Source organism: Mus caroli, unplaced genomic scaffold (assembly GCF_978045245.1).
Source record: "Mus caroli unplaced genomic scaffold, Mus_caroli_1 scaffold_3, whole genome shotgun sequence".
NCBI classification, from domain to species: domain Eukaryota; kingdom Metazoa; phylum Chordata; class Mammalia; order Rodentia; family Muridae; genus Mus; species Mus caroli.
In genome coordinates, this window is record NW_028227258.1 from 88,672,285 (window position 1) to 88,688,351 (window position 16,067).

Below are 16,067 nucleotides of genomic sequence, written 5' to 3' on the forward strand. Positions count from 1 at the left end.
AATTATAAAAATTCAAAAATAACACCTAAAATTCAATTACTTCATCAAACCAACCAGTCCCATATTTTTGATCCAGAACCAGGCATGGTTACAGACCTATAATTTGAGCTTTGGACAGTGAAGCCAGGAGGATCAAAAGTTCATGATCATCCTCAGCAGCATAGATGATTTGATATCATTTTATGCTTCATGAAACCCTGCCTCAAAAAGAAAATTCACACACACACACACACACACACACTCACACACACACTCACACAGTCACACACACACTCACACACACTCACACACACACTCACACACACTCTCACACACACTCACACACACACACACTCACACACACACAAACACACAAACACACACACTCACACACACACTCACACACACTCACACACACACTCACACACACACATACTCACACTCACACACACACACACAAAACATAAAAGTCTCTACATCCCTCTAGATGCAAGCTTGCTGTAACCTATCCTTTTCTCTCCCTGTCTACATTCAAGAAGGATTCTGTGTAGCCCAATTCTTGATGACCATATTATTACTTTCTAAAGGTTTTACTAGTTCCCCTCTTCCCTTTTCTTAACAACAAAACTAGAAAATTAAATACCTCTCCCCATTTCCTATATTTCTCTCTTTGCTCCACATTTTCACTAGTCCACTACCCCTGTGACCTCATGCCACACACTTTCACAGCCCAAACTCATTTCTGCATTCCCAGGTATCAGCTCATTCTCAACCATCTTACTTCTCTGGATTCTTGGTTATCAGCAGCATTCAACATTGGCACACTTGCCAAGGCCCAGGCTAAGCGTGAGGAGGGTCCTGAGAAAGGTGGGAATGGGAACAATGCTGATTCAATAATGAGTCGGAGTCAGTAGTAGATGCAAGCTGTCAGTTCAGGTACTCTCTCTGTTCAATGAAGATTCTCATCATTCTTTCTTCTCCTTTCTTCATTCTTTTGTTTTCTCACCCTTCTCATGCCTTCTCCCAACCAGAGAGCCTCTGAACCCAGTCTTTTATTTACTAAAGATACATCACCAAGGCATTGATCATAGTTAATAATCCTCAAAAAATTCTTAAATTTACATAAAGTCTACTAATTCCAGATTCATATCCCCAACGCCCATTTTCTTAGAGCAGAAACTAAACACAAAGCAAAAGCACATTTCCTTATCGGTTTACACAGCCTGTTCTTCATGGATAACTGATCACAGCACTTGTGGTTTTCTGGTACAGCAAAGAGCAGTCTTTCATATCTGTTTTCATTGAAGAACAAAAAGGTTACAGCCTACTAAAAGTAAAATTATTCCTTACAAAGTTTTGAATTCTGTGTAGGTAAAGTGATTAGCTCTATCTAATACCTTTCCAGGCATTATCATCTCTGATTCTTCAAATAGCTAGGAGAACAAAGCTCTAACTTGTTATATGCTTAGATCGTCTCTTAATTCTCTCATCCTTATTTTCTCATCCTTAGCCATCTCATAGCCTCGTCTACCTTCCTTCTAATAGTAGTCATTCCTAAATCATATCTAAATTCCTAGTTTTTCTATCTATACGTTTTCTTTTATTAGACACTAACTCTATCCCCAACTTCACCATGGTAATTAGTGCAACAGTCATTGGACCAGAAGGTACATGTATCTCCTTATGATTCTAAATTCCAGACAAGTCTTGTAGTGAATTATTTCTACACAAGGCCACATAGGCTTTGTGGCCTCTGTGGTTTTGTTGTTTAAATCCTTTCCCATGGTCCTAAACGATAAGTAGAAAGTCTGTTCCTCCTCTTCCACAGTGCCATGACCACCACTATTACTCCCTGAGAACTGCATGTATTTCATTTATTATGGTGTACTTAGCTCTGAGTAATGGGGAGTAGTATATTCCCCAGAAAGAAAGATTGAACATAAAATAGAACGACAGAAGATCAGTTTCAGAGCAGCAGCAACCATCAGCACACATAGGGATCATGGGGATCAACAGCCTGGCAATGTTCCAGGGGCAGGAACTACGTTACACCTCCCCTTACACAGCCATCCGGAACCTGGCACACACTTACATCTTGAAGCATTATTTACAACTGAGTCATAAAGACCGTCCTAAATGACCAGGCTTCACATTCCCTTCCTGTTTAATTTCCATTGGTGGGCTAGAGAGACTCTCAGTGTTTAAGAGCATTTGTTTTTTCCCCATGGAACCCTAGTTTGTTTCTATCACTTCAGTGGTCTCACAACCACCTCTAATTCCAGGAGGGGGTCTGATATCCTGATTGTAATTCTGTTGGCATCTGCACTCACACATGCACACACACACACACACACACACACACATACACATACACGCAAGCACACATACACTCACTCACACAAGCACATGTGCGTGCACACACACATTAAAATGGTATGTCATTAAAAATATCTTCTTTACTATTTTCTTATTCTAATCTCTAAAATGTATAAAGCCAGGCTCATTCCTTACACAGTGTTTATGTTTTTTATGTTTATATAAAATAGAAAATATAATTCCATTAAGCTGCTCTTAATGTAAGCACTGATGATATCCAGTTACGGCCCAGCTTGGAGTTCTCCCTGAAACCCTAGGCATTATGCACAAATTCCCTTAGACATTTTTAATAAACATGTCACACTTTATATACGTAACACAGATGTTTAATAACCTCTTCAAAGACTTCCTTATCTCAAAAACAACTCTGTTCTTTGTCTTGATTATGCATAAAACAAAACAAGAGTCAGCAAGAAGACTTATTACTTGAAGGATCTAGCTACGAAGCTGGGTGACCTGAGTCCAGTGTCGGGGATTCTAATGGTGGCAGGAGAGAACTAAATGTCACAAATTGTCTTCTCAATTAAAAACACACACACAGGCACACACACACACACACACACACACACCAACAAATCAAAAAGAAAAGAAAAAGGAATTAAAAACATATAAACAACAAAATAAAAAAAGACCAAGCGTCAATGATGCAATTGCTCTATCTGCATAGTAAGTGTCCATCTGTTTAAATACACTGGGTCGATCTGACCTTTATAAGTAGAACTCATCTAGAATCCTCTTTAAAGCAGTATTCTTATAGTTGTGGTATTCACTGTATATCATAAAGTAAAACCGTATTGTTAAACAAACTTAAGAGGTTAGTGGAAGTTTATTAGATACAGCAGTGCTAATCATATGTAGAAGTACTGTTTTTTTTGTCTCATTTTGGTAAATGTATGCTGACTTGTTTAATAATATAACAATATGTTTGTATAATACAACATAAAATAAATATAATGAGGTTTAAAACTTTACTGTAACATTCCACACATAATATTTCCATTTCCAAGAGGCAGAGAAATAGATGAGTTGGAATTTATGGGACAATGCTGCTCTTGTAAAGGAATAAAGTTGAGTTACTATCGTCTACATTGGGCATTGGACACACAAACTTTATATACCCCAATACAGGTGAACGCCAGGGACAAAAAATGGGAATGGATGGAGGGGAGTCGGGGGGAGGGTATGGGGGACTTTTGGGATAGCATTGGAAATGTAATTGAGGAAAATACGTAATAAAAAAAAATATTTAAAAAAAAGCCAGGTGCAGGGAATCCAGTGTCCTTTTTTAGCCTGCAAAAATATTCTCTCAAATGTGTGCATACATATGCACACATACACATACACACACATGTACTTGCATACACATATAAATCTTTAAAAATATATGCTTTCTTTGAATCCTCTTATTAGTTACTAGTTGATCTTCCTCATTATCATTTTTTTCACAAATATGTCAATGAATTATTTATCTTGTCCAAAGCTATAACAGTATTTATTAAAGAGTGGTTGCTGGAAGACAAGAAAATAATTGGTTGAATTTTGACTTCTTCACTTTTTCAGAGCTTCATTTTTATATACTTTGCATTCTAATTTACTGCCATCTTTCTCAAATCACCTTCTTTATTGCCATGGTATAAAGTATCATGTAAAAACTCATAAAGTTATTCATTGCTTGGTAACTGTCTCATTTCTAGTGGCTTAAAAACATGTATTTGCTATGTTTAATTTTTTTCTTATATCTGCAAATGTTACTAGTTCTGCCTCCAAAATACATACCATAATAATTTAGACCTTGCTCAGTTCATGGTCACATTCTGGATTTAAGTCACCATAGAGTTTTATCTGGTTTACTGCAAGGGTCATCCTCCTTTATTCCCATTCTTGATGGTCTGAGATCATTTAGTAGCCCAAGCAAATGTGCAGGGTTGATACCACAAAGAACAATTCAGCAACTTGGCAACACAGCATGAGAAGAGCATCAGGAAGCTCAGCTGGAAGAGAGTACAGTAGATTTTCATAGCCTCATCAAGGAGACAAAATGCAGAAATCACTTGATCAGTTTTAGACAAGATGTCAGGTATACTTACCTTATTTAGGCCCAGTCTGTACAGTTGGACCCCTGGCAATATCAGAAGCTAAGTTGTTACTTACCACAAAAGTGGCAGGTCCCTAATTTGTTTAGCTACTGAATTGTGTTGTTGTTTTGTTGTTGTTTGTTTTTCAGGGTCATCCCTGAAAAATACATACAAATAACATCATAAGGAACAAATATAACATACACATACATACACACACATGTGTATGTGTGCATATATATATGCATATATATATACACATATATACATATTCTCTCTCTCATACAAACACACACACATATGCAGGCAATAACAACTAGTAATAGAAATATTTCAGTCATGAATTTGAAAGAGAAAGGGGAGGGGTAATTGGGAGGACTTGAAGGGAGGAAAGAAGCAAACGGAAGGGAGAGATTTTGTCCTATTATAATCTCAAAAAATAAAAACATAAAATAAATGCATTACTTTATTAAAATCAATAAACTAGTTCCTAAGATATAAAAACATTCAACATAGATGTTCATGTATACCATTCCTGGTAAAATTTTCAATGTAGATCTTACATAAATACTTACATCAAGATAAGTGTCAGTCACTTGAAACAAAAATAATAAGTACATTTCTTTGCATAGTCAGACTGTAAAGTTAGAACTTTATAATATATAAATGATTTATATTACTCTATTATTAAATTTATTTTTCCATATATGTGCACATGTGGAGGTCAGAGGAGAACTTGCAAGAGTAGAGTCTCTCTTCTTACCACATTGGTCAAAGTGATGGATGTAGATTATCAGGCTTAGTGGAAAGCACCCTTATCCACTAAGAATCCTTGCTGGTTCCTGATACTATTTAGTATAATCTAATGACTTTGAGATTCTATCTAAAATCAATAAATCTCTTTGGGAAACTGAATGCTCTGAAGACAGACTAAAACCAAATGGGAATTTAGAGTGATCAGACCATTCATTTTAAATCCACAGTTTTGATTTTTGTAATTTGTCTTCTTTTGTTCTTTTCTTCCTTCCTTCTTCCTTCCTTCCTTCCTTCCTTCCTTCCTTCCTTCCTTCCTTCCTTCCTTTCCCTTTCTTCCTTTCTTTCTTCCATTCTCTTCCCTTCCCTTCCCTTCCCTTCCCTTCCCTTCCCTTCCCTTCCCTTCCCTTCCCTTCCCTTCCCTTCCCTCCCCTCCCCTCCCCTCCCCTCCCCTCCCCTCCCCTCCCCTCCCCTCCCCTCCCCTCCCCTCCCCTCCCCTCCCCTCCCCTCCCCTTCCCTTCCCTTCCCTTCCCTTCCCTTCTTTCCTTCCTTCTTCCTTCCTTCCTTCCTTCCTTCCTTCCTTCCTTCCTTTCTTTCTTTCTTTCTTTCTTTCTTTCTTTCTTTCTTTCTTTCTTTCTTTCTTTCTTTCTTTCTTTCTTTCTTTCTTTCTTTCTTCCTCTTCTTCCTCCCTCCCTCTCTCCTTCTCTCCCTCCCTCTCTCCCTTCTTTCTCTCCCCTCTCTCTCAGCGTGTGTGTATCTGACTGTCTTTGTGTGTGTGTGTGTGTGTGTGTGTGTGTGTGTGTGTGTGTGTGTACTTGTTTACTTGATAATGTCCTCAGGCCAATAAAATTTGTGAGAAACAGTCTTACACTGAGCATTAACTGTTCAAGATATAGAAGTGAACAAAATGTAATAGCTGATTTTGCCCCTTTTATGGTTTACTCAGGTTGGTCAGACAAGTGTAATGACCTTCCACTAATTAAAACATACCACACGCAAGCACACACATACACACGCACACACACAAAGACAGACAGACAGATACACATACACAAATACTGAGAGAGAGGGGGGAGAAAGAAAGAAGGAAGAAAGGGAGGGAGGGAGAAAAGAGGGAGAAGGAAGGAAGGAAGGGAGAGAGAGAGAGGGAGGGAGGGAGGGAGAGAGAGAGAGAGAGAGAGAGAGAGAGAGAGAGAGAGAGAGAGAGAGAGAGAGAGAGAACAAAAGAAAACAAAATACAAAAACCAAAACTTTGGATTTAAAATGAATGGTGTGACCAGCCTAAATTCCTATTTGGTTTCAGTCTATTTTCAGAGTATTCAGTTTTCCAAATACTTCTGAATGTTCCAGCACTCCTTTAGAATACAGATTTTCCAACACTGAGGCAAAGTTTCCAAGATATATTCTTGGCATTTTCGCAACTCATTCCTGAAACTGTATTGTATGGCAAAGACTTGAACAAATAGACATGGAGAGCAAAGCATGAAGGACTCACCAATGCTGAAGAGGAGCCAGTTTGAAGTTAGCAGTTGTTTCCTTATCTAAATCTAATGCAAAGTCTTCCCCATTATTAAATTAGAGCTCTGCTGCTACTAAGTGTAGGGCCATCAGAACTCTGAAAATCATTGGCCTGTAGTTCCTCTGTGGTTCAAGACTGCATCCAAATCATGAAATTTGCTTTGCAATGGAAAACTTCAGTGGACATCAAAATCATGTACCTTTGCTTTTAGTAAAAAAGCTTATAAGTCTGGATATGCTTGCAAAACTAATGGAAAGGGAAGGGAGTAGTAGAGGAGGGAGGGGGAAAACAGGATGGAAAGGGAAGGGAGCATAAGAGAGGGGAGAGGCAGAAATGGAAGTGAAGGAATGAAGGAGGAATGGTAAGAAGGAAGAAAAAGGGATGAACAGAAAAATGGATAGCAAGAGGAAAGGAAGAATTTGGCTTATCTTCCACCTCTTCTAGTATTCACTGCAATCCATTTTCTGGAGAGGTTGAGAAACTAAACTATCTGGTATTTCTTTTTAACACTCCAGCTAATAAAACAAAGCTTTCTGTCAAAATAAAGTGGAGGGAAAAAATACAGAATAATTTCCAGACCATGATCTGTGTTCATCCATCATACCTAGAGTCCACAAGTGAAGTATAAATCATTATCTGGCAGCCTTTTCCCCTTTCAGCTGATGTCATAGTGTCAAATACATTCCAACTTCTAAAGAGCACCAGGAAGTTATAGAAATAAATTTGTTTACATGATGCTATCCAGTTATTTTACCTGAATTCATTCTAAGGGGTGCTGGAACATTCAGAAGTATTTAGGAGGGTGAGCTACATTTATGAATGTACTTTGATGCTATTTAAGATGCATATATTCTCATAAAATTATAGAAAATGTACTTTAAAATGGACACTGTTTTAATTATACGTATATGTATACATATATGAACATATATATATATATATGTGTGTGTGTGTACATATATATATACATATATACATATATACACATACACACATACACACATATACACACATACACACATACAAACATACACACACATGCACACATATACACATACACATATACACACACACATACACACACACATACACATACACACATACACACATATACATATATACATATATGTGTGTATGAATACATACACATATATGATGAAAATAGATTTGGAAATGGTCAGAATTTGTGGTAGATTTTAATTTGAGCTAAAAAGATAAATCGGTTTTAGTTACTGAAGGAAATAATTTTTTAATAAAATTGATTTGAACAACATCAATTAACAATATAGGCAAAGCTCTACTGATAGGCTCCAGGAAAAAAAAAAAAAAGAACAGAAAGGAAAACAGTATTATAGTCAGGTAAGGTGTCTTATTGCAGAGATGACCACTGTTGAAATCCTGAATGTGAATACTATTCTCTTAAATGCAGGGCATCTATTTCACAGCATATATTTTTAGAAGTATCATAATTTTTGTTTGTTTTTGGTCAGCACTAAAACTTCTTCTGATACTTTACATGCCTTCAGTAGCTGTAGCTATTAATTACCTTCAAACTTGAAGATGTGATAAGGATACAGATTTCCTAATATACATTTACTTCAGTAAACCATATTATCTTTTACTAAACTCAGTGGAAGTAATTCATATCATTTTCTTTCCTTGGGATGTCTGGCACATTGGTGAGTTGTTTTGATCAAATTATTTAACTGGATTAGAATGGTTATGTTTTTATCCATGCAAACTTTTCTGCATCTTTCTTTTCTTTCCTCCCTACATGTTTCCCCTCCATCCTTTTCTCTTGCTTTTGAAAAGTGTTATTTTAATTCCTCTTTGAAATCAAATGTGCTTTAAAACACATTAGTTAGGATTGATAAGATTGCAATTAAAAATTATCTTCACATTTATTTGTTTGTGTGTGTGTGTGTGGCATATGTATCTGTTTCATAACATGTATAAGGAGCTTGAAGGACAGCATGGAGTAGTAAATCTTCTTCTTCCACCATTTGGGTTCTGTGGATTGAATTGGGGCTGTGGGACATCACAATGGGTACCTTTAACTACTGATTCAGTTTACAGGACTCAACAGCATTTTTTAATTGGATATATTATGTATTTACATTTCAAATGTTAACCCCTTTCCCAGTTTCCCCTCTGGAACCCCCTATCCTATTTTCACTTCCCTTGCACCCCCTCCCACTTACCCTCCCACCTCACCACCCTGGCATTCCCTTACACTGGGGAATCAAGCCTTCACAGGATCATGATCCTCTCCTCCAATAGATGCCAGACAAGGGTATCCTCGGCTACACATGCAGCTTCAGCCATGGGTCCCTCCATTTGTACTCTTTGTTTGGTGGTTTAGTCCCTGGGAGCTCTGAGAGGTCTGGTTGGTTGATATTGTTCTTCCTATAGGGTTACAAACCCCTTCAGCTCCTTCAGTTCTTTTTCTAACTGCTCCATTGGGATCCCTATGCTCAGTCCAATGGTTGGCTATGAACATCTGCCTCTGTATTTGTTAAGCAAAATTTTTGTAAACAGTATAAATGTGAGCTTTGCTCAAAATATATGAATTGCTGAATTGTTAAAAGTTACGATGATTTGATGTTAGAGTTCTTTTGATTTTTGAGATACTTAACTAGAAGAATAATCCCTAACATTTCACTAGGAACCCAACAGTGTGATCAACCTAGAAAATTTCTTTTCAATAATTATCCCGCTCATCCCACAATTTGCAATAGACATAGTATAATAAGAGAAAGCATGAGTCAAGTGATCTGGGTGCTTATATTGCTATTGACATATTACATGTTGTCAGTGACTAACCTAGGTGTAGTTTATTTCTATGAGTTTTAACCCATCTTGCCATTTTTCACCTGCTGAAAATACCATGAACCTGTGCTTTATTGTGCCATCTAGGCAGTGTTTTAGTAACTAATTATTTGCCAATATTACACCAGGAAGAAAATGTTTCCAGCCATCATTCATGCTTTATATAGTATAGCGAACCACAAATGGTGACCTTAACTTGACATTGGTAAAACTAAGTTCACTTTCCATTAGAAAATGAAGTAAGTGAGACAGCTTGGACAAGAGAGACACCTACAGCCAAATCTAGCAAGATGAGTAAATGAAGTAATGATGAATGAATGAGTAAATGAAGGATTAATTGAGATGTTTTAAAAGAATGAACAAGATTAAAATCCACATATGGCATAGGACATAGGGTGCCTGCAACGTGGAGAGTCCTCTGGGGACCTTGGGACCCTCCGCCAAGATCATGTCCAAGATCCACAGTCACTTTTATACATTTTAAAAATGATGCTGAATTGAGTACCAAAAACCTCAAGTTTTACACATGATTCATTCAGTTCAAACTGGAAAAAGACTTTGGAAGATGAATATTTTGCTTAGGTATATGATAGACAGCATTCACAAGTAAATGAGATACTATTTGCTGTACAACTCTTAGTTCTTATTTATTTAATACATATTTATTTATTGTTATATTATACTATATCCATATATTATGTTAAATAAAAATTACAATTTATATCTTTAATGTTTCTAATATCCAAGTTCATAATAAGAACATCCAGAAATTTATATGGCAGTGTATAATTGCACTTTTAACTTACCATAAAATGAATGTGGTTTTCTTATGTGTGAGAGTATAACAGCACATGAATTCTTGCTAGGCAGCATAGCCCAAATTTCAAGAATGGAAATGATTTCCTTGTGCCAGAAAAGAACAACCTCATCTATCCTAGAAAGTAAACACAGCTAAAAATGAATGTGAACAATGTTGTCAGCCTTTGAAAGACAGCATATCTGCCAGTGCCTTGAACTGGGACTTTCCAGGTTTCAGATCGGTGACAAGTAAACTTTAATATTTATAAGCCACTGGGTTCACTATACCTTGCCATGGCAGCATAGACAGATTAACATGTTTGTGTGTGTGTGTGTGTGTGTGTGTGTGTGTGTGTGTGTGTGTGTGTTTCTGTGTGTACAAAAATAAAAAATATATATTTGATTCATTCTAGATGCTTTAAAATTAACTTTGTGGATGCTGAAAGGACCCTGATATAACTATCTGTTGTGAGGGTATACTGGTGCCTGGCAAATACAGAAGTGTATGCTCACAGTCATCTATTGGATGGAACACAGGGCCCTCAATGGAGGGGGTAGAGAAAGAACCCAAGTTGCTAAAGGTGTCTGCAACCCTATAGGAGGGTCAACAATATGAATTAACCAGTACCCCCCCCCAGAACTATGTATCTAGTTTCATATGTAGCAGAGGATGGCCTTCTTGACCATCAATGGGAGGAGAGCCCTGGTTTTGGGAAGATCATATGCCCCAGTACAGGGGAATGCTAGGGCCAGGCAGCAGGAGTGGTTTGGTTGGGGAGCAGGGCAGAGGAGGATAAAGTGGACTTTCTGGATAGCATTTAAAATGTAAATGAAGAAAATATCTAGTAAAATAAGAAAAAGAAAAAAATACTAAATATCCTAAGCAGAGGATACTTCAGTGGAATAAAATCGGTTAATTATAATAAACTGTGCTTAAAACCATCAAGTGGTGTTAAACTTTGTTTTAGCTGAGTATGTAACTAGAATAAATGTTATAGTTAATTCATTAAACTGAAAAAGCCATTGTTGATCTATTTCAAGGATTGAAAATATTTTAAAACACTTAATTATATGAAATAAATAGTAAAACTTGGTCAAATTTAATGTGGAATTAAATTTTGAACAAGTGATCAAAATATGTATATACCTTTGCCTCTATTGAATATTTTTTTAATTTATGAGAATTTCAGTTCTGTATCTTATAGAGTACCATATAAAAATTCATAAAATGAATAAAAGTAATGATTAAATAAGTGAACCTATCATTCAGCTTTTTAAATGTAAAGGTAATGCATAGTAGTTTGCCATATATAAGCATGCACTGTGATACTTTGATACAGGTCTACAATATGTGCTGGTCAATTAGGGCGTTCAACATGGTTTCTCCTTACCATTACACTGTATTGAAACCCTGAAAACACTTTCTTACAGGTATTCATACCACCTGTAGTTTAGAGCAATTGTAATCTTGTCTTACCATATAAAATCAGACCTTAATGCTAACTCTTACTCTTCTACATATTTATTTTTTTACCTTCTTCTAATAACACTCTACAACTCATCTAATCCTTTAGTGATAGTAACTCTGTATTCATAGAACAATATTCTAGAATTTCTAAGCAATGTGTCCATATAGATCTACTGAGGACAACTTGGCACCTGCCCCAAATTAGCAGTAGTTGCTTCTGCATTCATTTATTTCCATCGTAAACAGGGCCCCTTTGTATCATATCCAATTCCAAGTTTCTAATAATCAGTGTGGTTAACCCACTTGGAAACATTCTATTAAAAAACTTATCATGCCAGGCGTGGTGGAACATGCCTTTAATCCCAGCACCTGGGAGGCAGAGGCAGGCAGATTTCTGAGTTCAAGGCCAGCCTGGTCTACAAAGTGAGTTTCAAGACAGCCAGGCCTATACAGAGAAACCCTGTCTCAAAAAAACAAAACAAAACAAACAAAAAACAAACAAAAAACCCATATCATATGGACATAATGAGATAGCTTAGAGCATAAAGTATCAGATATACTGTAAAATTAAAAAAAACAACGGTTAATTACAAATACAAGCCATGAACTGTATATTTTAAATCATTAGAAAAATTTTCACCATACTAATGACGTTTTTTAAGAAATGGGAATGTGTATTATATTTGCATTATATACATATATCAGAGAATCACATTATAGCTCAATAATATGAAGACATTTGTATTTCTATGTCATTTTAAACATAGACTAGTGAACTCTTTATTTTGATTTCTCACTGAGACTCATTCTCCATTTCCTACTTTGCTCAGTCTTCATTTGTAGTCTAGCTAGTACATATCTCTAGTGAATTTCCAATGTATCTTATTTATCCCATTGTCTATATCTTATAGAATAGATAACATGTTCAACATAAAATGATTAAAGTAATATTTGACATAATAAATGAATATACATACTGAAGTATTTGGCTGAATTATTGAATGGGCTCAAACTCTCTAATACACCCTCCCGTTCTTTTTTATTTTTTTTAATTGAATACTCTATCCATTTACATTTCAAATGTCATCCCCCTTCCTGGCCTTTCTCGGCAACTCCCCCCCACCCCAATCCATTCCCCCTTACCCTGTTTCCATGAGCGTGCTTCCCTACCCACCCAAATCACAAGTCATCACCCTGACAGACTCCGCAGCCCCTTGTGGGGAATTTCAGCCATTGTCATTCCCATGAGGTCCTGGGAAGCTTTTGCCCTCCTAGCATCTGGGACCTTCTGATTGCCATCCTCTGACCCCCCCCCCCTCCCATTCCCCACTGCTACACACTTCTTGACTCTCTGTATCTCCTCCATCTCCTCCCATACCTGATTCTTCCCCTTTTTTCCCATCCCCTCTTTTCTTCCTTCCAAGTCTCTTCCACCCTCTAATTCCCTTGATTATTTTATTGCCCCGTCTAAGTAGGATTGAAGCATTCACTCTTTGATTTTCTTTCTTCTTGATGTTCATGTGGTCTGTGAGTTTTATCGTAGGCATTCCACACTTTATGCCTAATATCCACTTATCAGTGGGTATATACCATATGTGTTCTTTTGTGACTGAGTTACCACATTCAGCATGATATTTTTTTGATCCATATATTTGCCTGTGAAGTCATTGTTTTCCATGGCTGAGCAGTACTCCATTGTGTAAATGCACCACATTTTCTGTATCCATTTCTCTGTTGACAAATAATCCGGGTAGTTTTCAGGTTCTGGCTATTATAAATAAGGCTTCTATAAACATAGTGGAGCATGTGTCCTTATTATTTGTTGGAGTATCTTCTGGGTGTAAGCCCAGGAACGGTAGGCATAGCTGGGTCCTCAGGAGGTACTATGTCTAATTTTCTGAGGAACCACCAGACTGATATCCAGAGTAGTTGTAACAGTTTGCAATCCCAACAGCAATTGAGGACTGTTCCTCTTTCTCTCGATCCTCGCCAGCATCTGCTGTCACCTGAGTTTTTTTTTTAATTAGGTATTTATTTCATTTACATTTCCAATGCTATCCCAAAAGTCCCCCCCCGCCCCCCACTCCCCCCCACACTCCCACTTCTTGGCCCTGGCGTTCCCCTGTACTGAGGCAGATAAAGTTTGCGCAACCAATGGTCCTCTCTTTCCTCTGATGGCCGACTAGGCCATCTTCTCATACATATGCAGCTAGAGACACGAGCTCTGGGGAGGTACTGGTTAGTTCATATTGTTGTTCCAACTATAGAGTTGCAGATCCCTTTAGCTCCTTGGTTACTTTCTCTAGCTCCTCCATTGGGAGCCCTGTGATCCATCCAATAGCTGACTGTGAGCATCCAGTTCTGTGTTTGCTAGGCCCTGGCATAGTCTCACAAGAGACAGCTATATCTGGGTCCTTTCAGTAAAATCTTGCTAGTATGTGCAATGGTGTCAGCGTTTGGAGGCTGATTATGGGATGGATCCCTGGATATGGCAGTCTCTAGATGGTCCATCCTGACCTCAGCCATTCTGACTGGAATTAGGTGGAATCTCAGGGCTGTTTTGATTTGCTTTTCCCTGATGACTAAAGATGTTGAATATTTCTTTAGGTGGTTCTCAGCCATTCAAGTTTCTTCAGGTGAGAATTTTCTGTTTAGCTCTATTCCCCATTTTTAATAGGGTTTTTTGATTCTCTGGGGTGTAACTTCTTAATTTCTTGTATATATTGGAAATTAGCCCTCTATTGATTGTATGATTGGTAAAGATATTTGTCCAATCTATTGGTTGTCGTTTGGTCCTATTGACAGTGCCCTTTGCCTTACAGAAGCTTTGCAATTTTATGAGGTTTCATTTGTTGATTCTTTTTTTCTTAAGGTCTTTTTTTTTATTAGGTATTTTCTTCATTTACTTTTCAAATGCTATCCCCAAAGCCCCTATACCCTCCCCCAGCCCTGCTCCACAACCCACTCATTGCCACATCCTGGCCCTGGCCATTGGTGTCCTGTTCAGAAAATCCCCGCCCCTTTGCCTATGTGCTTGAGACTTTTCCCCATTTTCTCTTCTATTAGATTCACTGTATCTGGTTTTATGTAGAGGCCCTTGATCCACTTGGACTTGAGCTTTATACAGTGAGATAAAAATGGACTGATTTGCATTATTATACATGTTGACCACCAGTTGAGCTAACACCAATTATTGAAGATGCTGTCTTTTTTCCATTGGATAGTTTTAGCTTCTTTGTCAAAGATCAAGTGACCATAGATGTGTGGGTTCATTTCTGGGTCTTCAATTTAATTCCATTGATCTACCTGTCTGTCACTGTACCAATACTATGCAGTTTTTAATCACAATTGCTCTGTAGTACCACTTGAAATCAGGAACACTGATTTCCCCCAACTGTTCTTTTATTGTTGAGAATAGTTTCCTTATCCTTGTTGTTTTGTTCTTCCAAATGAATTTGCAAACTGCTCTTTCCAATTTTACAAAGAATTAAGTTGGAATTTTGATGGGGGTTGTATTGAATCACTAGATTGCTTTCAGCAGTATGGCCATTTTTACTAAATTAATCCTGCCAATCAATGCTCATGGTAGATCTTTTCATCTTCTGAGATCTTCTCTGATTTCCTTCTTTAGAGACTTAAAGTTCTTGCCATATAGACCTTCACTTGTTTGGTAGAGTCACACCAAGGTATTTTATACTATTTGTGACTATTGGGAAGAGTGTTGTTTCCCTAATTTCTTTCTCAGCCTGTTTATCCTTTGCATAGAGGAAGGCTACTGAATTTTTTTTTTTTTTTGGTTAATTTTATATTAACCTCGTTGCTGAGGTTGTTTATGAGGTTTAGAATTTTCTGGTGAAAATTTTGGGGTTGCTTAAGTATACTATCATATCATTTGCAAATAGTGATATTTTGATTTCTTCCTTTCCAGTTTGTATCCCTTTGACCTCCTTTTGTTGTCTAATTGCAGTGGCTAGAACTTCAAGTACTATATTGAATAGATAGGGAAAGAGTGGGCAGCCTTGTCCAGTCCCTGATTTTAGTGGGCTTCCTCCAAGTTTCTCTCCATTTAGTTTGATGTTGGCTACTGGTTTGCTGTATATTGCTTTTAGTATGTTTAGGTATGGGCCTTGAATTCCTTATATTTCCAAGACTTTTAACATGAAGGGATGTTGAATTTTGTCAAATGCTTTTCAGCATCTAAAGAAAGGTTAATGTGTTAAGTTTTTTTTTTTTTGAGTTTGTTTACTTAGTCGATTACCTTGATGGATTT

At 37.3% G+C, this 16,067-nt stretch overlaps 1 protein-coding gene and 1 long non-coding RNA gene across 2 annotated transcripts in view; one reads left to right on the plus strand and one right to left on the minus strand.

The window, feature by feature from the left end:
* LOC115030600 (uncharacterized) overlaps window positions 1–16,067 on the minus strand; it is a 102,708-nt gene that overhangs the window by 76,478 nt on the left and 10,163 nt on the right. The window contains exons 2-3 of the long non-coding RNA XR_003836185.2: window positions 4,507–4,587; window positions 4,132–4,346 (exon numbers count right to left, since the gene is read on the minus strand). This is a non-coding gene — a long non-coding RNA (uncharacterized LOC115030600). The remainder of the gene's footprint in view (window positions 1–4,131; window positions 4,347–4,506; window positions 4,588–16,067) is intronic.
* Bche (butyrylcholinesterase) overlaps window positions 1–16,067 on the plus strand; it is an 84,070-nt gene that overhangs the window by 47,126 nt on the left and 20,877 nt on the right. The gene's annotated exons all lie outside the window — the stretch shown is intronic.